The sequence below is a fragment of the Oryctolagus cuniculus genome, chromosome 7 (assembly GCF_964237555.1).
Source record: "Oryctolagus cuniculus chromosome 7, mOryCun1.1, whole genome shotgun sequence".
NCBI lineage: Eukaryota > Metazoa > Chordata > Mammalia > Lagomorpha > Leporidae > Oryctolagus > Oryctolagus cuniculus.
In genome coordinates this window covers 33,243,948-33,251,827 of record NC_091438.1, presented here as the reverse complement: position 1 = coordinate 33,251,827, position 7,880 = coordinate 33,243,948, and the positions used below count along the sequence as shown (strand labels likewise).

General features: G+C 49.5%; 1 long non-coding RNA gene across 1 annotated transcript; it reads left to right on the top strand.

Annotated features, from left to right (window-relative positions):
• Positions 1–210: 210 nt before the first annotated feature.
• Positions 211–7,880, top strand: LOC138850302 (uncharacterized). The gene is made up of 2 exons (XR_011390029.1): positions 211–628; positions 5,357–7,880. It is a non-coding gene; the product is annotated as an uncharacterized lncRNA (long non-coding RNA).

The following is a 7,880-nucleotide window of genomic DNA, read 5'->3' as shown; positions in this document are numbered from 1 at the left end:
AATTTTGCAAGGAGAAATATAAGCCACTTCAAAATCACATGTGATGAGGTTATTGATTTTTGTGCGATTTTTACACGTTTCCAACATTTTTCTTCTTTTCTTCTTCTGCAAAGCTGGAGCTTTGTAACCCAACCAAGGGGCTCCTGAGTCAGCGTTGCTGTTTCTAATTACTGAACATCTAGAAGCGTTTCCAGACAACTGCTCAGCATTGCGTTCCCACCACCAAAACCTGAGAGACAGAATTCTTGGTTACAAAATGCCGGAGTTCGAGGTTGAAAGACAACTTCCATTATAACCTCCTGTTTTCACTCACTTATAATTGTCCAGAAATTGTCCTTTTGCTCCAAATCATTCCATGCTCTGTTTCCACCCTGGGGATGAAATTGCTTGGAAAGTTTGAACAAGAGTGGTTTCGCCAGTTTGGAATCAGGCAACTTGCGGGAGGGGGGAGAGAAGCCTTGTTCAGCTGAAAAACGAATAATGTGCATGTCTGGCTGGGGACAACCCCCACACAGCCTTGCTCCATCGGCTCTCCTGTGGGTGGTCAGCTGCATCCAAGGGAGGAAGTGTCTGCGAAAGGAGCGGAAACCCGGAATTTCAAGACAGAAATCAGGAGCAGCAAACAAAGGTAGGGATTTGCGCTTTCTGTTTGACAGTGGGAGACACACGGATACAATGTGAACCATGTAGTCCTCTTTTTGTGGACTGCAGTAGATTGCTGTGTGTTGATAACATGTTAATAACATGTTAATAACAACAGAGTTAAAAGTATGTGGCTTAAGAGAAAGCATTCCTGAGCTGGAGTTTGGGTTCTGCCCATGACTGGCTAGGTGACCTTGAATTGGTTATAAAACTTCTCCTGAGGTTTGCTGTTCTTCCCATTAAAATGGACTCAGGCAACTTGAGAGTGGGGGAATCACAGTAGCACCCACTTCAAAGAAGAGCATGGAGGAGAAAATGAGGGAAATGCAGACACAATGCTGAGTTACTGTCAGATATGAAGAGCGTGCAATCCAGGTCACGGGCAGCAGAGCACGGGCAGGAAGGGAGAAATACACACCAGGGGCCACGCGTGGAACCTGCCAGTTGTGTTGCGATCTCCAGATTTTTTTTTTCCCTTCCAGGACTCAATCCCCCTCTTGTGTGACCACACCTCAATGTTCGTTTTAGGACGTCATCCCTTCCTATTAGCAGCCATGAGATTCGGGTGCTGCTGTCCCTACCATCTTTCCCATGGGGGCATCTGGAACCAGTTCCAGCCAATTAGGGCCTCTAAGTTTCTGCTCCAGCATTTTTGCTGGAACATGGACAGAGAGATGCGCTCTCCCCTTTTGGCGGGAGTTCCTGGGCTGCAAGGATGCCAGCTTAGAGCTCCCGATAGACTCCTTTGGTCGAGCTTGCCAAGAATGGCTGAGATGGGGAGAACAGCGGACCCCGGGTGCTGGCTGGAGAACTGAAGGCCTCCTCCAAGTGCCTTGGCCATGTTGCACCTGCAGTTAGCCCTGCTTGTAGACCCTCCAGCTTTGTGACACAATACATTCCTTGGGTTTTTGCTTAACCCAATTTTTTAAGACTTATTTTATGTATTTCAAAAGTCAGAGTTATATAGAGTTACATAGAAAGAGGGAGAGATAGAGACAGAGACAGAGAGAGAGAGAGATCTTCCACCAGCTGGTTCACTCCCTAGATGGCCACAACAGCTAGCACTGGGACATACCAAAGCCAGGAGCCAGGAGCTTCAACCAGTTCTCCCACCTGGGTGGCAGGGGCCCAAGCCCTTGGACCATCTTCCATTGCTTTTCCCAGGACATTAGCAGGGAGCTAGATCAGAAGTGGAACAGCCAGGACTTGAACCGGCACCCCTTGCAGGTGACAGCTTTACCTACTATGCCACAATGCTAGCACCTTAACTCAGTTTGAGTGGGGTCTCTGCTATTTACATTAGTGTTTTTTGCAACAGAAGCTCCAAACTGAACACACTCAGCAACAAGGCAGAACTTCTCCTGGCATGTCTTTTGGCAGCTTTGGACAAGTCCTTTTGTTCTCTGGGTCTCTGGAGCCTCAGCAGTTAGATCAGGCAGACGAAAGAAGGAGCCACTGAAGTTCCAGCTTCCTAGGAGTCTGCCGTTTGGAAGAGAGACAGCATACGTCTGTAGACTAGATGGAAGCCTGTACCTCAGTGTTTAACAACAGGAGAAATGATGAGACTAGTGTTAAGGGTATCTTCTATAGAGCCAGCCAGACTCTAGAGACTGATTTTGAATCCTGACTTCCCCACTTGCTGTGCGACCATGAATAAGTTCCACACCCTCTCTGAAGTTTATTCTCATCAACTGTAGTATGAAGGTATTAAGGTTGTCTAGTGGCCGGTGCCACAGCTCAATAGGCTAATCCTCAGCCTGCAGTGCCAGCACACTGCAGCACACCCATAATAGGAAAATGGACAGAGGACATGTACATATAGATGCACACACATATATGTATCTATACATGTATATACACATACATGGACACACATATACATATGTATATGGGCTTCAAAAAGCTTTTGGGAAGGCCGGCGCCGCGGCTCACTAAGCTAATCCTCCGCCTTGCGGCGCCGGCACACCAGGTTCTAGTCCCGGTCGGGGCGCCGGATTCTGTCCCAGTTGCCCCTCTTCCAGGCCAGCTCTCTGCTGTGGCCAGGGAGTGCAGTGGAGGATGGCCCAAGTGCTTGGGCCCTGCACCCCATGGGAGACCAGGAGAAGCACCTGGCTCCTGCCTTCAGATTGGCGCGGTGCACCGGCCACAGCGGCCATTGGAGGGTGAACCAATGGCAAAGGAAGACCTTTCTCTCTGTCTCTCTCTCTCACTGTCCACTCTACCTGTCAAAAAAAAAAAAAAAAAAACTCATGGGAAATGAGCATTATCTTTTAATTCAATTTGTCCACAAATTTTTGAAGCCTCCTCATACTCTCTCTCTCTCTCTCGATTTATTTGAGAAGCAGAGAGACAGAGAGAGAGAGATGTCTTCCATTCACTGGTTCACTCCCCCAAATGGCCACAACAGCTGGGAATGGGCCAGGGCAAAGCCAGGAGCAGAAGCTTCATCTGATTCTCCCACATGGGTGCAGAGTCCCAAGCACTTGGGCCATTTTCCATTGCTTTCCCAGGTGCACTAGCAGGGAGCTGGGTAAGAAGTGGAGCAGCTGGGACTGGAATCGGTGCCCAAATGGCATGCCAGTGCTGCAGGCAGCAGTTTAACCCATTGCACCACAGCACCAGCCCCCCCCCCCAACATGTATCTTGTAATCTGTGCAGGTTGCTATAACAGAATGCTGTAGACTGAGTAACTCATAAACAACACAAATTTCTCCCCATTCTGGAGCCTGGGAGGGCCAAGACCCAGGCGCTGGCCTTTCTAGAGTTGGCTGAGGGCCTGCCTCCTGGAAGACAGGCAGCCAGCATCCTGTTACACCCCCATGGGGCGGGAGGCCTCCGGCGGATCTCTCAGGCCTCTTTCCTAAGCACACTTATCCCATTCAAGACAGCTCTGCCCTCCTGATCCACCGAAGGCCCCACCTCCTAAAACCACCACCTTGGAGGTTAGGCTTTCAACCTATGAACTTTTAGGGGGACACAAAGATCCAGCCCTTTACCATGTCTACAACAGTACTTCAAACATGCATGGGAAAAGGGAATTAACAAGTAAGCTTATTTTTGGTGTACAAAACATTTTTAAATCCATACATAGTTTTTTCATAATACGTATCTTTCTTCCATGAACTTTTTGAAGTCTCTTAGGCAGTTGCCAAGCAAAACAGAAACCAACACCAGGGGTGGAATGTGACATCCTCTTCTGGGCCAGGCTTAGTCCACAATTCTGTTAAGACAAGCAACAAAGTAGACAAGCAACAGATTAGAATGGCTAGTAAGGACACTGAGAGGAACTGCACTTTCCCAGGAACAAGAGGAAGGCGAATCAGAGAAAGATGCCACTTTTTAGAGAGCACACTAACAAAATGGGAAATCTGAGCCATGCAATGCTAGGAAGGAGGGCTGGCACAGGACCCTCGTGCACTGGGGGCAGTGGGTGTTGTACCCGTGTACTGGACAAATGTTTGGAGAGTGGCGTAGACGCCTACGGAAACTGTGTGCGAATTCTGTACGATTCGGCAAGGTCTAGGCAGATGCTCAAGAGTACCTCCCATGCAGGTCAACAAGGAGACTCACCCGAGAATGCCCAGGTTGGGAAAGAGCTGCAGGCACCCAAGTGTTTACTGGAACGCTTTGCAACAACCAAATGGAAGTGGCTAGGGGTGGACATTCCACACAGCAGTTAAGATGAGTTAAGTTGCTTGGGTTTGAGCCCCAGCTTTGCTTCCAAATCCAGTTTCCTGCTAATACACACCCTGGGAAGCAGTACATACTGCCTTAGTAGTTAGGTCCCTGCTACCCTTGTGGGAGACCCAGACTGGGTTCCTGGCTTCTGTCTTTGACTTAATTTAGGCAAGGCTGTTGCAAGTGTTTGGGGAGTGAATTAGCAAATGGAAGCCTCTCTCTCTCTCTCTCTCTCTCTCTCTCCATCTCCTTCCCTTCCCCAATTGTTTAAAAAAGGAATTGGCCATACTTATATAGAGCATCACTGAGGGACTTCAAAGCATAGTGTTGAGAAAAACAAAGACAGAGCCGGCGCCGTGGCTCAATAGGCTAATCCTCCACCTAGTGGCGCGAGTACACCAGGTTCTAGTCCCGGTCGGGGCGACGGATTCTGTCCCGGTTGCCCCTCTTCCAGGCCAGCTCTCTGCTGTGGCCCGGGAGTGCAGTGGAGGATGGCCCGAGTACTTGGGCCCTGCACCCCATGGGAGACCAGGAGAAGTACCTGGCTCCTGCCATCGGATCAGCTCAGTGTGCCGGCCACAGCATGCCGGCCTTGGCGGCCATTGGAGGGTGAACCAACGGCAAAGGAAGACCTTTCTCTCTGTCTCTCTCTCTCACTGTCCACTCTGCCTGTCAAAAAAAAAAAAAAAAAAAAAAAAAGAGCTTCATGAGATGTACAGCAAAAATCTCATTCATGCACATTTTTAAAATACACAAGATAATACCACATAAGTTCTACGGATGTTAAACATAGAAACAAACATAGATCTTAAAGATCCTACCACAAACAAAATTAGAGGGCACTTGAGATAGCAGATAAACAGGAAAAAATAGACAAAAGAAACACTTTGTTTGCCATCAATTGAAACGGCTAAACTCATCTGTTCACCTGTGACTAGATAATACCTTTATCAATCTACCATTTTCAGAGCGCTGAACCTACAGTGCGTGCTCCATTCATGGTCTCCTAATCTGTCAATATGTGTGTGTGTTTTAGCCTGCAGATGCTGGGCGTTCCAAAGAGGAGCTACAGAGTTTTCTCAGGAGCCAGTGCCCAGAGCTCACCGTGACCCCCTGCGTCCATATAAAGTCGTGCAATAGAATTCCAATCCGTCTCCAGAAGATACTGTCGACCCCCTGGGGTGGAAGGAACTTGGAGGCCGTGCAATGTGAATCCTTGTCATTGAATTTCAAGAGCCTGAGTTTCTTCATCTTTAAAACGGAGATACTGGGGCAGGTGCTTGGTTCAGCGAATAAGACAGCACGTGGGATGCCTGCATCCTCTATCAGAAGTGCTTGGGTCTGAATTCTGGCTCAACTTCCTGTGCCAGTTTCCTGCCAGTGCTCACCCTGGGAGGCAGCAGGTGATGGGTCAAGCAGTTGGCCTCCCGCAACTACTTCTGGATGGACTTTCCAACTCCTGGCTTTGACCTGACATAGCCCCTGCTGTTGTAGGCATTTGGGGAGTGGGCCAGCAGATTGCAGTCGGAGCAGAGCAGCGGTCAGACCTTGCACCTGCCCTTTCCCGCCATGAACCTGACCCTGGATAAGCATCGCTGCTTCCAGGGGCGCTGGGTGGTTCTGTCGCTGTTACACCGCTCACGGCAACCTGACACGGCCTTGACATTCACACGAATAAAGAATAACATAAAATGTCCCCAAAGCATGGGATCGCTGCTGTTTCGGAGTGGCATCCCAGGAAAGCCCGGGCGTGCCGTCGGCCTGCAGCGGCGCAGGCGGTGCTGGTGACGGCGCTGCTAAGGCGTACGCGCCCCGTTGCTGCGAGGGAGTCTTCGGGAAGAAGACTTGTTCCCTCTCAGCCTTGGCCCCATGCACGGCTGCGTGGCGCCCCTATCCGTCCCCGTGAGATTGCTCTTCTGAGCCCAGTCTGTGTACATTCTACTAGTGACATTTTTCAAGAGCAGGCACATATATATGAACAGGGGTACCATATCCTCTGAGTTTGTTTTGAGGTTCGCTATTTTTTCCCCAAAAACTGTTTTCGAAATCCGGTCCATCCCAGACCACTTAGAAAGCCCGAGTGCACTGCCCAGAGCCGGCAGCAGAGGGCGCCCGTGCCTAACAATCTTCTCGCACCAAGCGTCCCGCGCTGCTGCGGACCCCAACCAAGGAGGCTCCCCAGGGAGCCGGGGGCCGTAGCCAGCTCCTCTGTGGTCTGTGGTCAGACGCGGCTTTGCGCTCCAACGCTGCTGCGGGAGGCACTGCCATGGACTTTTCCATGCAGGAGGGGGGAAGCTGCTCGTCCCTGGCCGGTTAAGAGTTTGGGTCTCCAATTCTCTTCCCAAGCCTGCAGAGGCTGTCTTGCCAGAGTGGCCTCGCCTGCCCGCCTTAGGGGAAAGGGAGGTCCCGGGCTTCCCTTCCACTCTCCGCTGAGTCCCTCCCAGGAACGCCCTCGGTCAGATCTGTATGTGGCCAGTAGTTTGAATTACAGAGGAAGGGCCCAAATGATCGTACATAGACAGATTGGATTTTTCGAAGCTATTAAAGCAATGCAGAGGATAAATCTGGGAGTCAGAAGCAACTCAGGGTCTGGTGCATAGCAGGTCCTGGGTAGATGGGGGTGGTTTGAGAATCTGGGTCCCTGGGAGTCACTGTGGTGACTCTGATCCAGTGAGTCTTTAACGTAGACTCATGAGGTCATTTCTCTCTGAAGACAATTCTAAAAGAGAACTAGCCAAAGAAAATATTGTTATAGTTAAGCCCTGCCGCAGGCGTTAGCTACATGTTGATTTGTTTGTCCAAGTTCTGCATTTATTTAAAAGGATCCCTCCTTGTCATTTTCTATTTGCTCCTTGTATATCCCAACCCTTCTATCTGCAGATTTTTCTGGGACACACAATATACAGATGGAGCTGAGTAGAGGAGTGGTGGTCTCGGCGTTGAGCAGTACTTGCTCTGTACCTGCAGCGAGAGTAGCCGGGTTCCTCCGACCACCACGTGTGTCCTGGGACAAGTCATTGAATTTCAAGAGCCTGAGTTTCTTCATCTTCAAAACGGAGATACTGGGGCAGGTGCTTGGTTCAGCGAATAAGACAGCACGTGGGATGCCTGCATCCTCTATCAGAAGTGCTTGGGTCTGAATTCCAGCTCAACTTCCTGTGCCAGTTTCCTGCCAGTGCTCACCCTGGGAAGCAGCAGGTGATGGGTCAAGCAGTTGGCCTCCCACAACTACTTCTGGATGGACTTTCCAACTCCTGGCTTTGACCTGACATAGCCCCTGCTGTTGTAGGCATTTGGGGAGTGGGCCAGCAGATTGCAAAATTTCTGTCTGTCTCTGTTTCTGTCTCTCTGCCCTTCAACTAAAAACAATTTAAAAAAAAAAAAAAAGAAAAGTACAGATACCATTATTTTCACACCTACTTCCCAAGGCCAGACTACAATTGTACACCTGTCTATGCTACATAATCTTCAAAGTCATTTCTTAGATTTTCTTGATTTTTGTGCTTTCTGCTTTACTCCACTATAAGTGTTACAAAGGCTAAAAAGAAAAAAAATAATGG